This window comes from Grampus griseus (genome assembly GCF_964374135.1).
Source record: "Grampus griseus genome assembly, chromosome: 9".
Classification (NCBI taxonomy): Eukaryota; Metazoa; Chordata; class Mammalia; order Artiodactyla; family Delphinidae; genus Grampus; species Grampus griseus.
The window spans coordinates 21,386,600-21,412,371 of record NC_139003.1 but is presented as its reverse complement, the minus strand read 5'-3'; the positions used below and the strand labels follow the sequence as shown (position 1 = coordinate 21,412,371).

Sequence of the window (25,772 nt, the reverse complement as noted above, 5' to 3'; positions counted from 1 at the left end):
ACTTCAACCTTGGCCTCTCTCCCCTACTCCCAAATGCCTATCTAATCAATAACTATGTCCTCAATGCTACTTCTAAATCTCCCTTGGATTTGTCACTACTTTTCATCCTGTTGCTGCTATGGTGATTCAGACCATAATCCTTTCCTTAGACTATTACAGTGACCTTCTAATTGGCTTTCTTGGCTCCAGTCTCCCCTTACTCTAGTTCAGCCGTCATCTTGCTACTAAATTTTTATGTATTTATTTTTAATATGAATAATCACATCCCTTCCCTATTTAGGAAACTCTGATACCTTTCATACTTATTGTCTTCAGGGGAAAGTCCAAGTTCCTTAGCTGTAAATCAAGGTTCTTCTCAATATGGCTATATCCTACCTTACCAGTTATTTTCAGCCCACACCAGACTTCCCTCTCTTCTCTGAACACAGTTTGCCTTTTCACACTTTTGTGCCTTTCCCCATCCTATTCCCCTAAGTATCTTCTCTCCTCAGCCAACTCATTTCCTCCTTCAGTGCCCAACCCAAACTTCACTGCCTCTAGGAAAAGAAACCCCCTCTGCAGCTTCCAAGTCAGACATTAGGACAAAAGATATGGTATTTAAATCAGTGGATCATATGATATCGCTTATATGTGGAATCTGAAAAAAAGGGTACAAATGAACTTATCTACAAAACAGAAATAGAGTTACAGATGTAGAAATCAAACTTAAGGTTTTCAGGGGGTAAGTGGCGGGGGGATAAATTGGGAGATTGGGATTGACATATACACACTACTATATATAAAATAGATAACTAATAAGGACCTACTGTACAGCCCAGGGAACTCTACTCAATACTCTGTAATGGCCTATATGGGAAAAGAATCTAAAAAAGAGTGGATATATGTACAACTGATTCAATTTGCCGTACACCTGAAACTAACACAACATTGTAAAGCAACTATACTCCAATAAAAATTTAAGAAATAAAATAAAATAAAGCAATGGACTGGATGGGAAATTGCAGAGGACTAAGCCCAAGGGGACTCCCAGCATTCAGAAATCAGGAAGGACCCACCAAAAGAAACTGAGAAGGAATAAACAATGAAGTAGAAGGAAAGCCAGTGTGGTGTGATGGAAGCAAAGTGAAGAAAATGTTTCAACAGAAAGGGACTAATCGTTAGTGCCAAGTAGCTGCTGAGAGGGCAGTAAGGTGAGGATGGACAACTGACCACTGGATTTGACAACAGAGAGGTCACTGCAACCAGGTGTGTTTGCAGTAGTAGAATGGGGGACAAAGGCTGACTGGATTGGCTTCAGGAGAGTCTGAAATGAGGAAGTTGATGTTCTTTGAATGGGTGAAGTAGTAGATGAATGAAGAAATAATGTCTTAGAGGGACTTCCCTGGCGGTCCAGTGGTTAAGACTCCATGCTTCCAATGCAGGGAGCGCAGGCTCGATCCCTGTTCGGGGAACTAAGATCCTACAAGCTGCGTGGCGTGGCCAAGTTAAAACAAAAAAAAACATATCTTAGACAGGATTCTATAATTGGTCAGGAACCAAAATAGATTAGTTATTTTGAACTCTTAGAGTCTCTGAAAAGTTTCCAAATAGAAACAAGGATGCAATTTGGTGGTGCAAAGTTTTTCTTAAGTGACAAGGGAATTCAGAGTAGGATTACCAAGGCAGTAGGGTTAGTCTAGGGAAGGTTCTATGTGAGTTCTCTGTAATGGTTGCATTTTATCTATTACAGACCTGGTTCACAAAGGCCTTCATGCAGGACTTCTCAGAAGCTTCAGGGAAGAGCTGTCCCTGCAGGCACTTGGGTGTAGAATTTTCAGAGACTATTTCCAACACCTCCTGCTGGTGTATAGAGGTGCTGATAGGTCTATAAGGCTGGCTCTCATGCTTTTGGAGGCTGGGCAGCACCAAGGCTGAATGGTTGGGAAGAGGTAAACAGGAAATATCTGACTCACACAATGTAGTGCATTTGGAAATGCTGTATTTGGAAGTATTTCTATATAAAAATTTTATACTGAAATCATAATGGAGGTGGACTAAGTATTCACCTACCTATATTTGATGAATAGGTAGGCTGTTCTTACCTGCCGCCTCCTAGAGATGAAATATGGAGAATACAAACTTTGGGTAGACCAGACCCAAGCTTTGATTTTGTGCTGTTACCTATGTGACATTTTTCAAACTGTTAGAGTTTCAAAAAGTAGTTTGATACAGATCCCATGTAGAATGTGTTTTTACTTACATGACTGAAGACAACCCATGGACCATATATTTCCCTTTATACAATTATTTATGTTGACATCTCGGGCCTGGATTATGGAATAGAACCAGTTATAGAATATTGAAGAACCTCCTGTTATACCATGTTTCCTGTGGTTCCCCAAACGCACAGGATGGTCTTATATGTGCCTTTGCTTGTGCTGTGCCCTCTACCTGGGATACCCAAATCCCCTTCTTCCTGGCATGCTCAGATCTAAGAGGCCTTTCTCACCCTCTCAGACAGAGATCAATCCCCTCTCTGTTGTCCCCACACTACTTTCATGTGTCACTCCATCTCTACACCAACCACACTTAACTACAGCTGTTTACTCTTCCGGCTCCCTCACTGGGCTGAGTTTCCTGAAGTCAGTGATTTTGTCTTCCTCTTCTATCTTTTACATCTAGAGTAGTGTTTGCACATTTTGGACACACAATCCATATTTGTTGAATGGATGCATGAGTGCTTGAGAGTATGAATAAATGAATGAGTGAGTGGATGAATACATGAAAAGATTAGAAAAATGTTACCCCACAGATGGAAGCTCATACAAACATGAAAGTGTCAATGACTTTACATATACACAGAATTAGTGCATGGAATGGTACTTTCCAAGTACAATTGAGATGACAAGATTACTGTAGCATAATGCATGTAAAGAGGAGAGTGATACACACGAACGACTCGTAACGTGTGTGGCGCAAGGTGCTGAGCACTGTGCTGATTAAAATGAGCTGGGGGGGCTTCCCTTGTGGTGCAGTGGTTGAGAGTCCGCCTGCCGATGCAGGGGACACAGGTTCGTTCCCCGGTCCGGGAAGATCCCACATGCCGCGGAGCGGCTGGGCCCGTGAGCCATGGCCGCTGAGCCTGCGCGTCCGGAGCCTGTGCTCCGCAATGGAAGAGGCCACAACAGTGAGAGGCCCGTGTACTGCAAAAAATAATAATAATAATAAATAAATAAAATGAGTTGGGTGATAGGAATTGATTGGTTTTCATCTAGATTTGGGAGAGAGATTTGATCTGTGGAACAGAATGAACATTTTGGCCCATGTGATTTCTTTTTTTCTTTCTTATTTTATTTTATTTTATTTATTTTATTTTTGGCTGCATTAGGTCTTTGTTGCTGCGTGCAGGCTTTCTCTAGTTGCGGTGAGCAGGGGCTAGCGGTGCGCAGGCTTCTCATTGTGGTGGCTTCTCTTGTTGCGGAGCATGGGCTCTAGGCGCGTGGGCTTCAGTAGTTGCAGCACATGGGCTCAGTAGTCGTGGCTCGCGGCTCTAGAGCACAGGCTCAGTAGTTGTGGTGCACGGGCTTAGTTGCTCCACGGCATGTGGGATCTTCCCCGACCAGAGCTCGAACCCGTGTCCCTTGCATTGGCAGGCAGATTCTTAACCATTGTGCCACCAGGGAAACCCCTTGTGATTTCTTTAAAGCAAGGTATTTTTCATCTTAAAATTTAAGGGCAAGGTACACCTTAATAAGCTTGTTTATCTAAAGCATGGCTTCATTGTAAAACAAAACAAAAAAAAGAAAAGGAAAAACCAGCTATTTCACCTTTAAAATGGAAGTTACATTGAACTAGTCATTTCATTCCCGCATGCCTCAGTTTCTTCTATGCATACTTTGTATGCATGATAATAATAAATAATAATAGCCCTTACTAGTATTTACACTATAAAAGGGCTGTTAATGTAAATTAGATAGTATAAAATGGGTTATGATGTCTTCTTTGAAAGACAAGCACTATACACAAATGGCATATTATTATTTAGTTTTTCCTTTTCAATCTCGTTAAATGAGAATTAGATGAAAACTCTGCCCCTTAAGCAATATCCAGTGGGTAAATGATTATTGAGTCGAGTAAAATGAAAAAAAAAATCTTCAGCTGAAAAGTCAGTTTGTGCGGCTTAGCTGGTCTGTGCACAAGACAAAAATATTGTCTTTATCTGATGTTTACCACTGCTTTTTATCTCCTCTCTGTGCCGTAATCACAAACTGAAGACAGTTAAGCCTTTCAGTTCAGTCATAGTGAGCATTTTAGAGAACACAGATATCCTGGAATGATTACAATTGAGAAATAATGTTTCATTTAATCAAGCCGTGCGGCCAGTTTTGCTATTGATTTAGGGCTAATTCAGCTACTAGTTCTTAGGTTCGGGGTAGCTATCACTGCAACCTTTTCGGGTTAGTTACTGCCATTGCCTCTGTGCACTCCCTGTTTGCACCATCCAGGCCAGAGCTTCCTTATCTTCTCCTTGGAATACAGGTTACTAAGAGGGGTTGAGGGTATAAGATTTTGGGAGTCGTCGTGAATGTCAGAAATGTCACTTCGTTGTCATGAAGGGGCGAGAACTGAAACAACGCAGTGGAGGATTCAGGATAACAGAGCTGGTGGTGATAGGGCCACCTGTCCAGCACAGCTATGCCTGGCCTCTCTGTGCATAATAGCTCCAGCCTACTTCTAGTTCCTGGTCCCTGTTCTCTGACTGCTCCCTGCTCCTCCTCTCTCATCCAAACCCCTTATGGTGTTCACCCATTGTATCTAGGCTCACGTTCACTCCCTAGGACCAACCTCAGCACTGCTGGTAGTTGTGATTATCTGTTTTCCCCCAACCCAAATCCAGAGATTTTGGCTTCTGGATTTTGCTCTCAGAGATGACCCCTGCCTAGCCAGCTGTGGGCCAGCTATCTGCTCTAAGGTGACCAGACTCCTCTCCCCTCCCTCTGACTGGTCCCAATACATGAGCTATGGCAATAGGTGTGACAGTTGTGTCTGATCAGGTTTTTATCAATACCCATGAACGTCATTTCATTGGTGGGCTGCTCAGAGAGGTCAGAGCCCAGGAAGCCTGTGTGAAGTTTAGAGGCCTAGAGAAGGGGCAGGTGCAGAAGAAGAGTACGAAAGGCAGATTTGGTCTACTGGACAGTTTTAGCCACTTCCAGCACCAGTTGCAAGACCCCAGCCCAACACAAAGCCCATGCCTACCAAGAGCATCGCCATGTGGTAACTGAGCTAATGTAAAAGTGGTGAGGGAGGGCTTCCCTGGTGGCGCAGTGGTTGAGAGTCCGCCTGCCGATGCTAGGGGACGCAGGTTTGTGCCCTGGTCCGGGAAGATCCCACATGCCGCGGGGCGGCTGGGCCCATGAGCCATGGCCGCTGAGCCTGCGCATCCGGAGCCTGATGCTCCGCAACGGGAGAGGCCACAACAGTGAGAGGCGCGTGTACCGCAAAAACAAACAAACAAACAAAAAAAGTGGTGAGGGAGCCTTCGTAGTGGCACCATTTCCCTACCTTTGGGAAGAAAATCTAGGGATTATATCTTCTACTTTGAAAGCAAATTGTTTAAAACAGTTGTCTACATTCAGGTTCCATTTATTCCTCAGCTTGCTGTGACCTGCCTTCTGCCTCCACTGACCCCGCTCTCACCCAGCTGGTCAAACACCTCCTTAGTGCTTAGTGCTCCCTCCACAGGTGCTCCTCAGACTTTTCCTACTTGATCTCTTGACAGCATTTACCTTTGTTGACCATAACCTACTTGTTGAAATGTGCTTTTCCCTTGTTCTCTATGATATCTCACTCTTTTTGTACCCTCTGGCTGTACTTTTTTCAGGGATCCTTTCTCTGCCTACGCGGGCTTTCTCTAGCTGTGGTGAGCGGGGGCTACTCTTCGTTGCGGTACGCAGCCTTCTCATTGCGGTGGCTTCTCTTGTTGCGGATCATGGGCTCTAGGCATGCAGGCTTCAGTAGTTGTGGCTCACGGGCTCAGTAGTTGTGGTTCACGGGCTTCGTCGCTCTGCGGCATGTGGGATCTTCCCAGACCAGGGATCGAACCCATGTCCCCTGCCTTGGCAGGCAATTCTTAACCACTGCACCACCAGGGAAGTCCCTCTCTGCCCATGTTTTAAGTTTTGGTGCTCCTCTGGGTTCTCTTCTGAGCTCTTTTCTCTTCGGTGACACTCTCCCTGTGTATCGCTTTCATCCCCTTGGATTCTATTGTTGCCTACCGTGTACTGATGCTTCCTAAGCCTGTATTCTCAGACTTCAAGATCAACCTGCCTACTCGTGCCCGGAGAGTATTCCCCAGGCATTACAAATCAAACATGACCACGACTGGTCTCATCCCTTTAGTAAGTGTCTTAGTGAGTGATGTCACTGTCCACCCAGCTGTTCAAGTCAAAAACCTGAGTGGCAGTTTTGACTTCTTCCCTTCAAAACTCCAGCATTTAAGCAATCAGAGATTTCAGTAGATTGTACCTCCTCTATGACATGGCTTGTAAGGCTCTGTATAAATTGGTTCTGTTTACCTTTCCAGTCTCATCTCTGACCACGCAGTCTCAGCTATCCTGAACTGTTTTCAGTATTCAGATAATCAGTGATTTCTGTCACCTTCAAAACGTGCATCCTTCACTGAAACAGATCTTCCTCCACTGAAACAGATCTGCCCCACCTCTTTATTTGACTAACTCCTCGTACCTTGGAAGTCTCCACGTAGAAGTTACTAACTTACAATTCTTGCAAATTCTGGGTTAGATGTCCCTCCTAGAGCTCTTGGTACTCTTCTCTTCATAACACACTGCTTTATTGGAGCTGCCTTTCCAGTTTCTACCTTGCCCTCTACTGCAAGCTCTACTGGAAGGTTTCTGTAAGCAGGAAACATGTTTATCCTATTCACCTTTGTACTCGTAGCACCAACAAAGTATCTGGTACAAAATAGATGCTCAGTGAATGAAAATAAATATTAGAAGTATCACTGTGAGAGTAGAAAATAAATTTCCAATCAGAGGTTGCAATTAGGATTTTAGAAAACAAAGATTTATCAAGTCCCTCTAACATCAAAGGGATTTGAAGATTATCTAAAACTATTCAGAAGAATTTATCAGCATTAGAATCATGAGCAGAGAGTAGTTAATAGAGGTAGATTTCAAATCTGTCCCTTATGGGCTTCTTTTCTAGAGTTCAATATCCAGACTGTCTGAGCCATGTTTTGGGGTCACCCAAGCATTCCATCCTCCTGACTTCCCATAAACTTTCGGATTCATAACCCACTCCATACTTGAGAACATGGGGATAGGAATAAGGTAAGTGTTAGCTTTTCTGTTTTTTCCTCTATTATTTCATTTTCAACCATATGCTATACTTGTAGAGCAACAATTTTTAGTCTCTCTCTGGAGTCTTGATCAGGAGGTATGATCAGCTCCCCTGCTAGTCTAGCTGGCCTCACAATGTTTGAATATCCTATGCATATGAAGAAATGTTGCAAAGTCTCTTGAGGTATTATGTCCTTTCATATTTTCTTTTTTATTTCATGGCTATCTAAATTCTTTATCATCGTTCTATTGATTTTTCCTAATATGATTCCACACAGAAAAAAGTGAGTTTTGAGAAACCAGAAAGACTTGCTTCCCACTCGGGGACACCTTTTGGGCCAGATGCACAGTAAGAATGCAGGGCATGAGCAGTGCAGTCAAACTTCAAAAACAACTCTGCTTTAGCCACACTGCATATGGGTAACTGCTCACTCCACCTCCACTGTCAACATTCGTGAACCCCCTCCCTGCTTTAGTTTTTCATTTAAAAAAGACTTATTATTATTTATTTATCTTCATATTTATTTATTGCTTATCCCCTAACTAGAATGTAAGCTTTATGAGGACAGGGATATTTTTTTGGTTCACCACTATATATGCTCAGCACTTGGAACAATAACTGCTACATGGTAGGCACTCAATAGATATTGTTGATGAATGAATGGTGTCTTTTAAAAAAAAATTTTAAGAGGCTGATGCACACCCAGGCCTCTAGGGATCTAATGCAAATCTGGTTTCAGTTTTGTTGCCCTTAACACTTTGATTGATGGCTAAGATGATAACATTGACGCGTGCTGAACGAATTTACAGATGATGCACAGCTAGAAAAGATAACAAATAAGTTGGATGATGCAATCATGATTCTCCTCCCCCTTATCAAATCCTGAAAAAATATAATAATGAATCACATCTAACAATATAAAGTTTACCAGGGACAAATATAAAGTACTCAAAGATCTCCAAATTCAATTGTACAAGTACAGGTTGGGGACAAGGTGACTTACAATAGCTCACGTCGGAAGATTTAGAGCCTTCTGTTGACTGTGAGTAGATGATGAGTCAACACAGTGTGATGTAACTTCCACAAAACAAAAATCAATCTTCTGTTGTATTAAGAGAAATACAGTGTTCAAGTCGGGGAGTAGTTCTCTAGTTCTCACTAGTGATCAGGTCACATTTGCTCTGTTTTATGAATTCTGATCTTCAGCCTTTAAGAAAGACATTGATAAATAAAAGGTTATTCAAGAAGAGTAAAAAGGGTAAAATGAGATCTTGTAATCAGTGTCATATCAGAAATGATTAAAGGATCTGAGAGTCGGTGTGGGTGTGTGAGGAGGATGGTGATAGCTAGCACATGTAGCTGCCTTCCAAAGTTAAAAGGGCTGTCCTGCAAGAAGAGACTAGATTTCGTCTGGGTAATCCCAAATGACAGATGGAAGACCCTTGAGTAGAAGATGTAAGTATGTATATTACAACCTGTTAGAATTTATCAACAATTCTGTTTTGCCCAGTAATCAAGTGGACAACTGGTGGAGGTTGTAAGTTCCCTGACCCTGGTGGTATTCAGGCAAAAGCTGGGCACTCATGCCTCATGTCCTGAATACACTTGTGATGGAAGTTCAAACACTGCAGTGAGGGATTGGGTTAATCACAATAGCAAACACATACTAAGTGCTTACTCTATGGTAGGTACCATAAAAAGTGATTAATGTGGGTTATTTTTTGGCTGTGTTGGGTGTTCGTTGCTGCGCACAGGCTTTCTCTAGTTGCGGCGAGCGGGGGCAACACTTTTGTTGTGGTGCGTGGGCGTCTCATTGTGGTGGCTTCTGTTGTTGCCGAGCACAGGCTCTAGGCGCGCGGGCTTCAGTAGTTGTGGCTTGTGGGCTCTACAGCACAGGCTCAGTAGTTGTGGCGCACAGGCTTAGCTGCTTGCAGCATGTGGGATCCTCCCGGACCAGGGCTCGAACCCATGTCCCCTGCATTGGCAGGCGGATTCCCAACCACTGAGCCACCAGGGAAGTCCCTGGGTTATTATTTTTAATGTATCAATCTTACTAGCTCCATCTTACAGATGAGAAAACTGAGGCTTAGAGGGGTTAAGTAATTTGCCCAAGGTCTTACACCTTGTACATAGCAGAGCAAGGATTTTAACTTAGGCAGTCAGATTCCCAACTTTAACTTATTGTTCTATAAGGACTCCCACTTCTAAAAAACCATTCTTTCCCACCCTGAGATTCTACCACTCTAATGAAGATATCAAACCGAGGAGCTTATCATCTCCACTTGTAAATGATTCTATACTAAATAGGTTCTTTCTGCATAGTATGTGGTACTAAATTAACCTGGGCAGTTGCCACTTGTGGTACACTGTATGGAGCCCAGTGTATTTATTAAGGGAAAAGAATGAGTGAATGCAACCACACAAGCTGCATTGTGTCTGAGGAAAAACAAGCACATTTCTGGGTGGTCTACTGAGGATACTTGGCAAAAAGTGATAATCCATCATTCCTGGCAGAGGCCTTGTGAATTCCTGCTCAGTTGTTTGGACAATATTCATTTAAACAAATATTTATTGAGTACCTGTCCTGTGCCAGGTATGTCCAACGTGCTGAGGGTGCAGAGGTGAATCAGAGGATGCACTGTTAGTGGGGGAGATGGACAGGTAAGCAAATTCTTATGATACAGTGTGACAAGTGCTTAGCAGGTGTATGCATATGTTTTAAGTATTACAGGGACAGAGTGGAAAGGAACTGATTCTGCTTGTTTGAAGGAGTTGTCCAACACTTGATTATGTTTTCAAAATGACTGTCACATACGTTGCATGAGTTTATTTGGTCTTCATAAAGACCATATGAAGTCATGATCCCTTTTTGGACATAAGATCAAATAGAGTATCGCAGAGGTTAGGTGAGCTCCCCAAGGTCATGCAGCTAGCAATAATAATTGCTGACATTTATTGAAGTGCTTAGGCTACCTGATGTTCTGTTCTAAGCCATATTAAGATGTTTCATTTTCACAACTCTACGAGGTAATTATTAATATTATTACCACTTTACAAATGAGAAAACTGAGGCACAAGATTTAAATAATTTGCCTAGAGTCACAGAGCTAGAAAGTGGAAAACCCAGGATTTGCACCAACCCATTCTGGCTTTAGCAGGCACGCACTTACCCAGTGCACTAAATTACCTGTAACTGGTCCCCTAAAGAGCTGGAACTTACACTTAGATTCTGATTGCAAGTTCAGCTTTCTTTCAAGTGACCTTGCTCTTTAGCAGTATTACATCCAAATAAGAGAAATGGTGTGTGCCTGGCTGCAAGGAGAGGTTGTGTAGGTCAGGCATCCCTGAAAGTGTTTTGGGAGAGGTATGGTAAGATTTAGAATATGCATTAGTTGTATATGCGGGGTTTTTCAGGGCAGCCAGAATTTGGCCTCTTGTTCTCCAGGGCAGCAGTCTGGGCTCTAGGGACTATGATATGTTAAACATAGGAACTAGACACCAATACTTACCCTGTAGCCTTTTAAACTTTAGTTTAAATTTTTCTAAAAGAAAATGACAAGATGTGAAACATCAAGAATGAAGCAAGTTAAATTCAGTACCTTATATATAAGCAAGAATGGAGGTACAGAAAAGGAGAAATGAAGCACATAATTGCTAAAATTATCCAAGTTTTCTCTCCATAATAAAAATTCTTGGATTGAAAAACAGTTCAATACAATATTACTGTACCTTAATAATTAGGTTGATTTGGCTCTGTGGTAAATCTGAGAAAGAATTGGTTATTAAAATGAATGAAGTAGATTAGCCTTCCCTCAGTAATTACTACTTCAGCTAATGATATGACCTATGTGATTGAATCTACTGCATTTTTAAGACATCCATCTCCCATAATTTTTGGAGATTCAAAAATTTAAAAATCAGCAGTGGGGCTTCCCTGGTGGCGCAGTGGTTAAGAATCTGCCCACCAATTCAGGGGACATGGGTTCGAACCCTGGTCCAGGAAGATCCCACATGCCGCGGACCCACTAAGCCCGTGCGCCACACTGCTGAGCCTGCGCTCTAAGCCCGTGAGCCACAACTACTGAGACCGCATGCCACAACTGCTGAAGCCCGCGTGCCTAGAGCCTGTGCTCTGCAACGAAGAGAAGCCACCGCAATGAGAAGCCCAAGGACCACAACGAAGAGTAGCCACTGCTCGCTGCAACTAGAGAAAGCCCGTGCGCAGCAACAAAGACCCAACACAGCCAAAAATAAATAAAAAATAAAAATCAGCAGTGGGTGGGGATTTCTGTGGTAGGCAGAGGGCAGAAAAGGTCAATGTTCTTCAACATTCTTTCCTTCACAGCAAGTGGGGTTTTTTGGTTTCCGTTGGTTTTCAGTGTTTTGTTTTGTCATGTATGGAGACCTAGGAGATGCAACTGATTTATCTTAGCCTTTGTGTTTATAGATTTCTATTTTCTTGGCTTCAGGTCCTTGGAAACATTTGTTTTGATGGTGGCTGGAGAGTTAGTCATGTTTTATTTTTGTTGTTCCTATTTATTTTTAAGATCCTTTAGTTCAAGTCCACTTACAAGGTGTTACATAACCTGTATTTATGTTTCCACAAATAAAATATTCCTAGTAGTAATTTCTAGTACACTCTTATAAAAACAGTTAATAATTTGATGTCCATCAGAATGATTCTGTAATATTAATAAGCTAGAACAAGGATATGCTTTGAAAAATTGTGTTTGAAATGTATAATTGGATTTAGCACTTAACATGTGAAATTTCAAGTTTCTTACATCAATTATTTTTGAGTTACCAAGCAGCCAAATTCTTATAAACATATTTTTCCTTTTCATCACTGAGTCAACAAAAGTTGGAAAATTCTTTTCTCACATATTCCATTCTTTAACTAAGCCTGAAGGCTTTTTAAAAAAACCACATCCCAAACAAACAGTTTTACATGAGGTTATGAGTAACGAGTAAACGAACAGAGTGGGCTCTACTGGCATTGGGGATGTACGTCTAATTAGAAGTCTCAGTATTCCAAACATATAATTTACTAACGTTGAGGTTTTTAATTCTTAACTTTGAGTCCATTGGGATGGAAACAAGTGACCCTTGGTGGAAATATGTCAAGAATCAACTTTCTCAGGTTGACCTTTAGTTTGTTGGTCAACAAATCAAAACATTGTGTATTCCCAGGCTTAAAGATGTCTGTACCTTGTTAAATTCGTTAAAAGATCAAGGCAGAAAGCTAGCACTGCTTTGCTGCTGTGAACAGGTTGCCCTCTCCCTTCTTCTTGATGCCTCTTCTTCATGAGAGATGGTCCATCTTAGCTGGTTCCATGCATGAAGCAGTATGAAGCACATTGCATCTCCTGCACATCCTCCGGAGTGGGTCTGGGTGTGGGGGGAGGTAGAGAACTCTGTTTTTACAATGAGACGGGTGAATATCAGCTTTCGAACTGACTTGACATACTATTTAGTTCAAGGCTCCATACTAGGCACCAAAGACTGCTACAAATGGTCTCAATCACCATGTTCATAACTTAAAAGTAGTAACATAAGATTTGCAATCAAGGGCTTCCCTGGTGGCGCAGTGGTTGAGAGCCCGCCTGCCGATGCAGGGGACATGGGTTCGTGACCCGGTCCGGGAAGATCCCACATGCCGCGGAGCGGCTGGGCCCGTGAGCCATGGCCGCTGAGCCTGCGCGTCCGGAGCCTGTGCTCCACAACGGGAGAGGCCACAACAGTGAGAGGCCCGCGTACCGCAAATTAAAAAAAAAAAATTTGCAATCAATTAGATTACTGTCTGACCTGGAGCAAACAACTTAAACTCTCTCCAAAGTAACTATTTCACAGTGTTATTATAGTAAATAATTGAGATTGTAAATATGAAAATACTTAGTGCAAAGCCTGGCACATAGTTGCAAGTGAAGGCTGAATTTATGTGAAGCATATAATTAACTACCTGTGGAACCTCAAATGGACAAATGAACCCAAATTGACATTATCTGTCTCTAGCCAGTTTTAAGTCAGAAAATTTCACTTCCAAATGAATAAACTACATCTACCAATGACTTTGCTTTAAAGCCTACATTCAGAACAAAATGTTATTTAAGTGATAATCTGTTAATATATTTCATAACAGGAGCTGACTGTGGTTTCTGTAGCAGAAAATTACATGTGAACAAAAGGAAGAAGGAAAATTAGATAAATGAAAAGTCTTTATTTCAAAATAAATGAAGAAGGGACAATTATCTGATTATAGAACATTCAGATCATGGTATAATTATTGTAAGTCTACATGTAATTACAAAATATAATTGTATTTATGTTAGTTTTTAAATTTTTTTTCTGATCTTAAAGGACTGATTTTTCTCATAATTGAATGACAAACTCTGCAATACCTCGTATTAACTATTAATATGCTAAAAATACCCATTAACTATCTTTTTCTTAATTGCAACTACTGTCTTGGACTTACATTTATTTAAGCGATACAAAAGGAATGATTTAAACTGCTTGCTCTTCTGCATATTGGAAAGTAGGAGAAAGAAGCATTCCCCCGACCCACTTAACTATGAAAAAAGGACTCTCCCAAGTTCCCAGGAACCAACACGATAGTAAAATTACAAGAAAATTTTGTTAAGAAACCTCTTCTCATCTGCAAGTTGTTTGACTGAAACCTGAGGTGCTGAATTTCAGCACAAAGGTGACTTTGGAGGTGAAAGTTTGTGCCAAACTGGATCAGTTGTTTTTGTGTTATGTAAGAAGGAGAAAAAAAATTAACTGTTTCCTCCTAAGCTATAAATTTAAGATTACCCTATTACACCAAATGAGAGAATTTCCAGACCTCAAACTTTACTTCAGCCTTATATTTTCATGAACTATTTTCTGTACCCTCTCAAAACTAACTATAATTAAATATTAAGTAATTTGCCTGGCCAATTATATTTTAAAAGTACAAAGTTATTTTATTCATTACATCAGGAGTGAATTCTAGTTGAATGGTAAAAACGGTATTGTTAAACAATTTAAAACATTTTCTTTTAAAATAATTTTTTCCTGATTATATAGAATATAAGTGCAGTGTAAAACTATAGAATATACAGTAGAGTAAAAACAAAAAGATAAAAATCACCAAACCACCCACAATTCTATCATCCAGAGATAATCACCATCAATATTTTGCTGTATCCCTTATAATGGGTGTTCACACACACAAACACACACACACACGCAAACCCATTATATGTAAATGTATATTAATGTTATTATAGAAAATTTAAAACATAAACAAAAGTAGACAGAGAGCATAATGAACCTTATGTACCTATCAACCTATGATGACCAAACCAACCCATCAATTCCCTCTTCTTCTTTCCCACTTATTCTGTTTTAAAGCAAATTCCAGAAATTGTATCATCTCATCCACAAATATTTCAATATGGATCTTTAAAAGCTAAGGCCTTTTAAAACAACCATTATCACATCTAAACTAATTAACAATGATATGTTACTAATATGAAATAAGTCATTGTTCAGAATTTCAATTGTCTCATGAATGTCATAATTTTTTTTAAATAAATTTATTTATTTTTGGCTGTGCTGGGTGTTCGTTTCTGCGCACGGGCTTTCTCTAGTTGCGGCGAGTGGGGGTTACTCTTCGTTGCAGTGCGCAGGCTTCTCATTGCGGTGGCTTCTCTTGCTCGGAGCACGGGCTCTAGGCGCGCGGGCTTCAGTAGTTGTGGCACGCGGGCTCAGTAGTTGTGGCTTGCGGGCTCTAGAGCACAGGCTCAGTAGTTGTGGCGCACTGGGCTTAGGTGCTCCGCAGCATGTGGGATCTTCCCGGACAAGGGATCGAACTCGTGTCCCCTGCATTGGCAGGGGGACTCTAAACCACTGCACCACCAGGGAAACACCATAGTGTTATTTTTACAGGTTGTTTGAAGCAGGATCCAAATAAGGTTCACATGATGAGATTGGTTGATATGTCTGTTAAAGGTTGATATGTCTGTTAAATCTCTTGAAATATAAATGGGTTTCCACTGAAATATTTTTTTCCTTCCACTTTAGTTGTTGAAGAAACCAAGTTGTTTGTCCCACAGCCTAGATTTCTCTCATTGCATCTTCATGGTATAGTTTAACATGTTCCTCTGTCCTCTATATTACCTGCAACTATCTACAGGGTTTAACAGATTCAGTTGTGGTTTCTTTATTTTTTTTGGCAAGACTGCTTCATAGGTAATGTGTTTTGCCATTAAGAGGTGCATAATGTGTAATAATCTCTTCTTTTATGTTGTTACCTGGAGTCATTAGTTTATTAAGGATTGCAAAATGGCTATATTTTTAATCCTATTATTCCTTGAGTTGATTTTCTGGTATGTGCCAATGGTTTGCTTTTTATGTTTGTTTGTCTTTAAATTATCATTCAAACTCATTAATTGAAACATATTTAATTTGTTTCAACACATCTTATTTATTATTATTAATGCTGAAATTAACCTTTGTTTGGCCTGTGACAGCATCTTCAAATTAGCTCCTGACTAATTTTGACATGACCCTAGGAGTCTTTGATAGTGCCTCTACTAGTTGGTATAATAAGATGGTCTAGGCTAGGTCTTTATAGTTATGTATAATACTGCAACAAAGCATTTGTGCTCATATTATTATTTCTTTGGTACAAATTCCTATAAGTGGAATTACCTGGCCAGAGGGTAGGAACATACTTAAGCTCTCGATTAGTATTGTCCGGTCGTCTCTAGAAAGGTTATACCAGGTTACACACCAAGCAGCAGTGCAGGAGAGTGGCTGCTTCATCCCGTGACTAGTTATAGACATTCACATTGACATGTTTCTGCCAGTATGATCTAAGTCAGGTAGAGTCACTCCTGTTTTTTCTTTGTTTTTCCCTCTTTGGTAGAGAAACTTTAAAAATTAAGAATACCTCATGGTTGGGGCTTCCCTGGTGGCGCAGTGGTTGAGAATCCGCCTGCCAATGCAGGGGACACGAGTTCGATCCCTTGTCCGGGAAGATCCCACATGTCACGGAGCAACTAAGCCCGTGCGCCACAACTACTTAGCCTGTGCTCTAGAGCCCGTGAGCCACAGCTACTGAGCCCGCGTGCCACAACTACTGAAGCCTGCGCGCCTAGAGCGCGTGCTCCACAACGAGAGAAGCCACTGCAATGAGAAGCCCGCGCACTGCAACGAAGAGTAGCCCCCCCGCTCGCCGCAACTTGAGAAAGCCTGCGCGCGGCAACGAAGACCCAACACAGCCAAAAATAAATAAATAAACTAAATAAATTTATTAAAATAAAAAAGAATACCTCATGGAAAAACTACACTAATGTAACATTTTCATATTTATATTATGAATTAATAACTATATATCAACAAATATTAGAATGGCTTTATCAAACTAAATGTATTACTTATAAATTAACGTGTGGAATTGGTAATACTTTAGTTGCAAACATACATATAATGACTGAATATTAATTTTTATAGCTTTTTGGTAATTTGGTAGCTACTTTTAAAATTTCTGGGGTCTTTAGTTATAACCTTACCTTTGCAGAACTCATTATACATAAAGTTTTATTTCCCTGATATAGTTTAGAAAGTTAAGTAACTTGCAAACATTACTTACATGTATCTTATGTATACAGTTTCATGTAAATCATGAAAGCAAAAAAAAAAAAAGTAGATTACAGATTAAAAAAACAGACTGTTAGAGCTAGAAGGATCTTAAAGGTGATCTGGTCTAACTGCTTCACTTTATATTTTGGGAAACTAAGGCAAAGGGCAGTTATGTAACTTCCCTGAGGTTATACAGCTAATTTGTGAAAGAGTAAGATAAAAATCCAAATCTGATTCAATATAGTGCCCTCTCCATGTAGCTTCTCAGAATTAGCAAAACTTGAAGGCAATATGCAAAATTAAAATAATTGTTGTGTTAGGGAAATGGCATTTGAGGTATTGTCCTTTGAAATTCTACTGTTACACTACCTTTTCAATTAAAAAAATCTATAGAAAATAGACCAACAACTACATTATAAAATCAGGTGAAAGAGAACTTCTGTTATTGGGAAGCTAGAAATAAATTATTCTAATTGTAGGGATTTATAACAATCAACATACACAGTATATGAATGCTACACACACACACACACACACACGCACACACACACACTATTGCAAGCACTTCAATGGCATTATCTCATTGAATTCTATTATCTCAAGTGCAGAGGTTATACGACTTGCCCCAGGTAATCTCGTGAGTGTCAGGGTCAGGATTTGAACCCGAGCCGTCATAGACACAGCGGATTGTTTGCAGTTTCAAGCCTCAGTGGTCAATTTCATTGCTACTAAGGGGTGCTGTGATTGTCTGACTCTCCCCAGCTCTCTCCTTATAGGGTCAAAGTTTCCACCTTAGAAATCCATGTGTTTGAATAACATGATGGAATTCCTTAGGGCAAAAATTTTTAGAGACAGTTCTCCTAAACCCCTTGTCTGCCACTTGATAACTATGTGACTTTTCATTCCTCATCTATAATGTCGGTATGACAATATCTACCTCACTGGATTATTGGAGGATTAAATAAGATAAATTGTATCCACTTTTTAGTAGAATACCTGGCTCACAGTAAATATTCAATAAGCAATATCTGCTATCATCAGCTATCATTGCCATCATCAATATTATTAATATCATTATTAACATTATCATCATAATTTCTTTCCTATCGACCACTTTTTAAATGTAAAATCCTACAGGAGGGGTAATACATTATTCAAGGGGCTAGTGACTCATTGGTTGTTTTTCTCCTGACAGGAGAGAGCAGAGGTAGTAAAGCTCAGGGAAGGAAAAGGAGATATGGAAAAGAGAGGTGGGAGACCCTGAAGACAGAGTTTTACCTCCAGCTAGTTGGGATAAGTTTACAGAACAGTTCATTTGAAGTCCAGTGCTCTTCTATGGGATCCTGTAATCCTTATCAGGTTTCCAGAGGGTCTGTTAGGAAGTGGAGAAGACCACTATTCCCAGGCCGTGGAGACAGGCCGTCGCTGCCCGAGGAGTCCCACGCACCATGGCCACCTGCCTGTCCAGGCTGCAGCGGGGGAAGAGGGCAAACAACCTTTAACGAATTCTCTGTTTACTGTGCCTGGAAACAGGCCTTTTGCCATGGAAAGTTTTCTCACTGTACCCATAGGTACAGGGTACATATTACGCAATACGGAACATCTTATTAAGACTTCTTCCTAACCTGTGTGCGTGCTGTGCTTCAAGCCTAGGGCTGAACGCCAGTTCTGAGGTGTCATTCCACTTTTTACTCAGGGGTAAGGTCTAAAGGTGGCTTGCAGGAGCATCCTTACACAGATCACAGATACCTGAAGTCTTCCTGTTTTATGCTACCAGCTTCTCCTCAGGTCCACGTACTCTTTATTTTTCAGTATTTTATTTCACACTTTTCATTGTTATGACAACAACATAAGCACCCTTTTGCTTATGTTCAGTGAAAAGTATATCTCATTCCCGTCCCCGTCCCCAGTGCCACGGCCCAGAAGTAACCACTGTCCATTCATTCATTCAGAAAACATGGTGGAGTGCCTTCTCTGCAGCAGACACTGTCCTGGATGCTTAGGGCCGAGTAGCAAACAGACAGGTAAGATCCCTGCCTTCTAGTAGGAGTTGATGGGCCACAAAGAAGATACAAAAGCAAATTATCATATAGAATATTAGAAAGTGATAAATGCTGCAAACAGAAACAAGCAAGGGAGAGGGATAGAGTGATATTTGCACAAGGAAAGAGAGAAGGAGCTATCATGAGGAATATTCCAGACAGAGGGAAAGCACGCTCTATAGCAAGGTTGGCATGCTGTCGGGACCGGGTTTTAAATATTTATTTACTTTTATTTATAAAACACTTATAAAGTATCTACCACAGGTCAGGCATTCTCCTGAGCACTTTATATATGTTAATTCTGTTAATCCTCGCCACAAGCCCAGGCACTCTTATCATCCTCACTGTAAAGGGGAACTGAGCCACAGAAGAGTTAGGAAAGTTGCCCAGGTCATAAAGCTAGTGAGTAGTGAGACCTGGACTTTTACACAGGCTGGCTCATGTCTTAACTGCTGCACTCTCCTGCCACACGGTAGGCAGGTGGCACTGGAGACGTGTGGGGCCATCCTGAGGGTGAGATGGGGGTGATGGGAGAGCCTTGAACAGAAGAGTGACAGGTACATTCTTTCAGAAAATTCTGACATATGTACATGCATTTATATGTACCTGTGTGTGTGTCCTTGAGGTTTGTGCTCTCTTAGTAGTTAATATGCTTAATGTTAAAATGTAAAACAATTTTAATTTAAGAGGAAGGAGAGAAAAGACGATATTACGTGTGCTGTAGTTAAAGATGATATCCTATCAAATAATACTTTGGGCACAGGTGATCTCTTCTATTTCTAAAGTCTTACAAATACTTCTGTATTCTGGGGATTTGACAGTACTTGTGTATCTGACCATGCTTCCCTAGGACAACAAATCAACTTTCTTTTTTTAACAATTCAGTGGTTTTTAGTATGTTCACAGTGCTGTACAACCATTGCCATTATCCAATTCCAGGATATTTCCAGCATCCCAAAAGAAACTCCATACCTGTTAGCAGTCACTCTCAATTCACCCCTCCCCACAGCCCCTGGAAACCACTCATCTATTTTCTGTCTCTATGGATTTGCCCATTGTGGGTGTTTCATGTAAATAGAATCATGCAGTATGTGGCTTTTTGTGTCTGGCTTTCACTGAGCATCATGTTTTCATGGTTCAACCATGCTGTAGCTTGAATTAGTACCTCATTCCTTTTTATTACCAAATAATATTCCATTGTATGGATTTATCACATTTTGTTTATCCATTCATCAGTTGATGGACATTTGGGTTGTTTCCACTTCTTGGCTGTTATGAATAATGCTGCTGTGGACATTTGTTTACAAGTTTTGTGTCAACGTGTTTGCAATTCTCTTGGGTATACCAGTGGAATTGATGGGTCATATTCCAACTGTAGGTTTAATTTATCAAACCAACTTTTGAGCACAGTGTATTGCATAGCACCTCCTTATAAGGGGAAAATTATAGGAGCAAGTGGTTGCTTTAGCAAATGTCCTATCCTGTCCCATTTATATGAGAAGGTGGCAGATTAGTGATGGTGCCTATTTCTTGGGGTTTAATGTGTCAGTATCTAAAGGTCATTGGCACTCAGTGGATATATTCTCCATATAGATCCCACTTTTTGTGGCCCTCTCCTGACAATAGTTGGGGGTGGCCATGAGGAAGTGGTCTTTGAAGTAACTGAAAGTCTCAGCTTGAGTAACCTAGTCCATCCAGGTACTCCTAAGAGCATCATAGCCAGGTCCAGTCTCTCCTGGAGAAATGAAGGCTTTGGGAAGATTACAAAGTTCTCTAAGAACATTAAGGATAATAAAGGAAGCCCCAACACTTTAGCATTCACTACATTCCTAGCATAATGCTAAGTGCTTTACAGCTTTTTTCTAGACCCGAACTTTCCACCGTGGTAGCCACTGGCCACAGGTGGCTATTAAGGGCTTAAAATATGATTAGTTTGAGTTGAGTCAAACCGTACATGTGAAATACACATCGGTGGGCTTCTCTGATGGCGCAGTGGTTAAGAATATGCCTGCCAATGCAGGGAACACGGGTTCGAGCCCAGGTCCGGGAAGATCCCACATGCCACGGAGCAACTAAGCCCATGCACCACAACTACCGAGCCCGCGTGCCACAGCTACTGAGCCCACATGCCTAGAGCCCGTGCTATGCAACAGGAGAAGCCACGACAATGAGAAGTTCAGGCACCGCAATGAAGACCCATCACAGCCAAAAATAAATAAATTAAAAACACACACACACACATTGGATTTTGATGACTTAGTACAAAAAAGGGAATACAAAATATCTCACTAATTTTTTTTTTTTTTTTTTTTTTTTTTTTGTGGTACGCGGGCTTCTCACTGCTGTGGCCTTTCCCGTTGTGGAGCACAAGCTCCGGACGCGCATGGTCAGCGGCCATGGCTCACGGGCCCAGCCGCTCCGCGGCATGTGGGATCTTCCCGGACCGGGGCACAAACCTGCGTCCCCTGCATCGGCAGGCGGACTGTCAACCACTGCGCCACCAGGGAAGCCCCTCACTGATATTTTTTCCATGTTGAGATGATATTTTGGATGCGTTGAGTAAAGTGCATTACTAAAATCAATTTCACCTGTTTCCTTTTACCTTTCTTAACGGGGCTCCTAGGAAATTTAAAATTACATATACGACTCACATTTGCAGCTTGCGCTTTATTTCTATTGGATACCACTTGTTCTAGACTGTTCTTCATAGTGATTTGATCAGCTGGACTGTATTATCATCCCCACATTATGGGTGAGGAAATGGAGGCTTAGAGAACTTAAGTAAATTGCCTGTGATACAGCTGTAGCTTAAGCACTAATCTGTCTCTAAGCCTGAATTCTTACCCATTATTCTGTGCTGTCTCCCCGGAGTCCAGAAATATAACCCATGTGATACAGAAATGGTCATGATCATTAGCTATGGCAAAAAGCTGTTTTCACGTCTCCATTGTGGAGCACAAGAAAAATTGTCCGTGCCATTCTGTAAGGTAGAATTCAGGTTGTAGCTGGGGAAAATTGCCTATGGGAAAGTTTCTGAAATACTAGTTCTTTGTTTGTAACAGTTTGGGGCTTACTTGCCAAGGATAGAAGGTAGATGAAACTACTTCAGAGGTTACTTTCATTTCTATGATCCTATATTACAATTCATGTCAGATTCACAGGTCAGTCACTGCTGTAAGGCTCCGAGTGAGACGGAGTAGAGGGAGATGAATTAGTGCTTCAGTTTCATCCTTTTTTTCCCGTAAAGTGTAAGGCTTTAATTTTATCCCATTTCATTTGAATTTGTGAAAACCTCAATGGGACATTCTTCATAGCAATGCTACCGCCTTCTAAGTTACAATGACGAGAAGGTGGCAAAACACCTTCTTAGTTTAGGAGAGAAAGAGTCACTCCATTTCCTTCCCCTCACCCCCACCTTAAACCATTCTCTAACATATGTGTTTTAACTCAGTCAAATCTTCCTTTTCTTAAGACATCAGTGTTCATTACTCAAAAATAATTTCCATGTGTGCATATTAATACTAGCTATTGCTATATTGTGAATACTATAACTTAATTTTACTCTCATTTTACATATACTTGTGTACAACATGTATCATGAGTATAATTCACTTATTTCATTTCAAATACCAAAGGGGAAGCCCAGTTTAGAACACTAGTTCCTTAAATATTTTTTCAAGATGGGAAGGCAAGGGAAGGATTGGGATAGTTAGGAATTATGCTTCGTCTCAGGGTCTCGTCCCAAATATTTAAACCGTCTCATATTTTTAGGGGCTAGAAATGTTGCTGTCATCCATTAAGCAAAATCACACACACTTTTTTCTTTTGTTCCAAGACTACAAATTTATAGCATACCAAGAAACATGGCAACTTGACTCCTAAAATATTAAGCACAGCTCAAAAATCAAACCCTAAGAAGCTAAAAAAAGTCTCTAGATCTGTATGCACCATGGTTTGTTTTGTTTTTAATTCAGAGTCAAAATTTTAGTGCCTCTAAATTAGATTCACTTTGGCTTAAATAGCTACATGGAAAATAAATTTCAGCATTTGTTTTCTGTTTAGTCATCCTTCCTTAAAATTCCTTAGCGGTTTCAAATGTACTTCAGATGGGATGACAATGAACCATAGAGAAGTCTGAAAGATAGAATGGTATTGGGAAAGGAATATGGAGCTGGGAATCAGATGACCTGAATTCTAGTTCTGTTTCAACAACAAGGCTTTTAGGTATTTAAGTTCCACAACATTTAATGGACACCTACTAAGGTCAAGGCATTGTAATAAGCGCTGTAGGAGTTACAAGGATAAACAAGACATGGAACTTACCATCTAGTAGGAAAGAAAGCATATTCACAAAACTATGGTATTATATGATACTGAATGTGTGGATAATGGAGTAGAATTTATGGGAGCACAGAGGAAATAAGCATAATTCTAGCCAAGAAGTTTGGGGATGAAGAAGGTGATGACTGGGGTGGTCCTGGAAGTATGGCTAGGATTTCTGGATGGGGACTGGAAGGGAAGGGTGCTTTAAACAGAAGGTGCAGGGAAGGGGAGACAATGTAAGCAAAGGTGTAGGTAAGAAAGTGCAGAGCTGGTTCAGGAAACTTGTCAGACGGGAAGGCACAGTTAATTCTGAATAATAACGGGAGATAATCTTTGACCACTAGATTAGAATCAGATTGTGGTAGGGCTTGAATTCCATTCTGAAGGATCTGGACTTTATTTGGGCAGGGGGTGGGGGCAGAAAGATAAAGAGTAGACCAATGAATGATCAGCTTTGCTAGGATGATTGCTCTGATAGCATGGGTAGTACGAGTGGTGAGCAGAAGAATAGAAGGCTAGGGGATGAGTTAGAAACTGTCATGGTGGGGTTCAGGTAATGGGAATGGATAGAGAAGGCAGGTGCAAGAGACATTTTGGAGGCAGAATTGACAGGGGTTGGTCATGATTGGTTTTGAGATGCGAAAGATGACTGCGGTTTTGAGCACTGATGGGTGAGAGCATTGATGGAGATGCTGAGAATGTAGGAGGTTTGCTAGGAAAGATGTTGTTTGGTTTTGAGCATATTTAACCCATTCCGAACAAATCAGCTAATCATACAAAACACAAATCAATTCCTGACTCACCTCTTTCCAAAACCCTTCAATGCCTTCCCATCCTACTCAAAATAAAAGAAAAATCCTCACAGTGTCTGATAAAGCTGTACACGTCCTGGCTGCCCACTTTCCCTTTGATCTCATCTCCTTCCCCACCCCACTCTTCTCAATACACAGGAGCCACACTAGCCCTCTTGCTGTCCCTCCAAGACTACCCAGCGTGAATTCTCCTTAGGGCCTTTCTTGGTGTTTTCTCTGCCTGAAACCCTCTTTCCTCAGACCATTCTCATACCTTACTCCCTCACCTTCCTCAGCTTTTACTCAAATACCTGTGTAGAAGAGTAAAGTAGGAACCCTCAAGGCCTTTCCTGATCATCCTATAGAAAACCCTAAAAAATAGGGTTGGGTTCCCACCAACTCTTCTCCCCTCCTTGGCACTTTCCCTCTCACCACTTTGCTGTTCTCCAACCCTCTTATCACTACCTGACATTCTATGTATTTACTAGTTTATTATCATAGCCTGGAAACTGAAGCAGTAAAAACAAACTAATAATGAAACAATCCAATGTTTTCAAGGGTGCAGTGAGGTTTGGTACTCTCACCCACTATTTTTAGGACTGCATATTGATATAATCCCTTTGAAAAGCAATTTGGCAGTAAATATAAAGAGTCAAAAAATGGTGATGTCCTGGAACATTTTACGTTTTGGAAATTCTGAAAATCAATTCTAAGGAGATAATATATGGAAAAGAAAATAGGCAGGAAAATGTATATGGATACAATATTTATAGTATCAAGAAACTGGAAAGATTCTAAACATCTAACAATATAAGGAGATAGTTAAATTAAGTAAATTACTGTTCATTTACTAAATGATATATTATTCACTGTTAAAAAGATAGTTATAAAAAGCTGGTTAGCAACAAGGAAAATGCTTATGAAACAATGTTATATTTAAAGGAACAGGATCCACAATTGTATACAGTATGATCAGTTCTCTTTAAATATGCATACAGTTTTACATTTGGTAGTGTATGTATGTCAATGCTACTCTCACTTGGCCCCAGCTTCCCCTCCCCCACCTCACCCCATGCCCTCAAATCCATTCTCTATGTCTTTGTTTTTATTCCTGCCCTACCACTCGGTTCATCAGTACCATATACTACCAAATGTAAAATAGATAGCTAGTGGGAAGCAACAGCATAGCACAGGGAGATCAGCTCGGTGCTTTGCGACCACCTAGAGGGGTGGGATAGGGAGGGTGGGAGGGAGGCTCAAGAGGAAGGGGATGTGGGGATATATGTATGTATATGGCTGATTCACTTTGTTGTACAACAGAAACTAACACAGCAATGTGAAGCAATTATATTCCAAAAAAGATGTATTAAAAATATGCTTATGAAAAAAGACTAGGAGGAAATGAACGCAAGTGCTGATATCAAATACATTAGGCTAATGGGATTATAGGCTTATTTTTTTTTCTAAATCTCAGATTTTCTGTATTTAGGCTATATCCTTTCTGTAATGTGGTTATGTTATTTTTTAAATAATCATTTTTTTAATGATCAAAAGAAACTGAGCTGGTACAAGTCAACTCATCCTCTCGACTGCATTGTCGGGTATCAACGGGAAGTCTGAGCTTCTCAGCTCCCCCACCTCCTCA

The 25,772-nt window shown here is 40.8% G+C and overlaps 1 protein-coding gene and 1 long non-coding RNA gene across 4 annotated transcripts in view; one reads left to right on the top strand and one right to left on the bottom strand.

Annotated features, from left to right (window-relative positions):
* Positions 1-25,772, top strand: part of MKLN1 (muskelin 1) — a gene marked incomplete at its 5' end in the record, with an annotated part of 355,190 nt that overhangs the window by 21,408 nt on the left and 308,010 nt on the right. The window contains 3 exons of one of the 3 annotated variants that reach the window (XM_082661471.1): positions 7,207-7,331; positions 9,935-10,002; positions 18,924-18,995. The remainder of the gene's footprint in view (positions 1-7,206; positions 7,332-9,934; positions 10,003-18,923; positions 18,996-25,772) is intronic. The other 2 variants (XM_082661472.1, XM_082661473.1) reach the window with 2 other exon arrangements.
* Positions 3,373-18,419, bottom strand: LOC309827006. Its single transcript, XR_014297161.1, has 4 exons — positions 18,250-18,419; positions 12,550-12,729; positions 8,345-8,548; positions 3,373-3,677 (listed from the first exon to the last, which is right to left on the bottom strand). It is a non-coding gene; the product is annotated as an uncharacterized lncRNA (long non-coding RNA).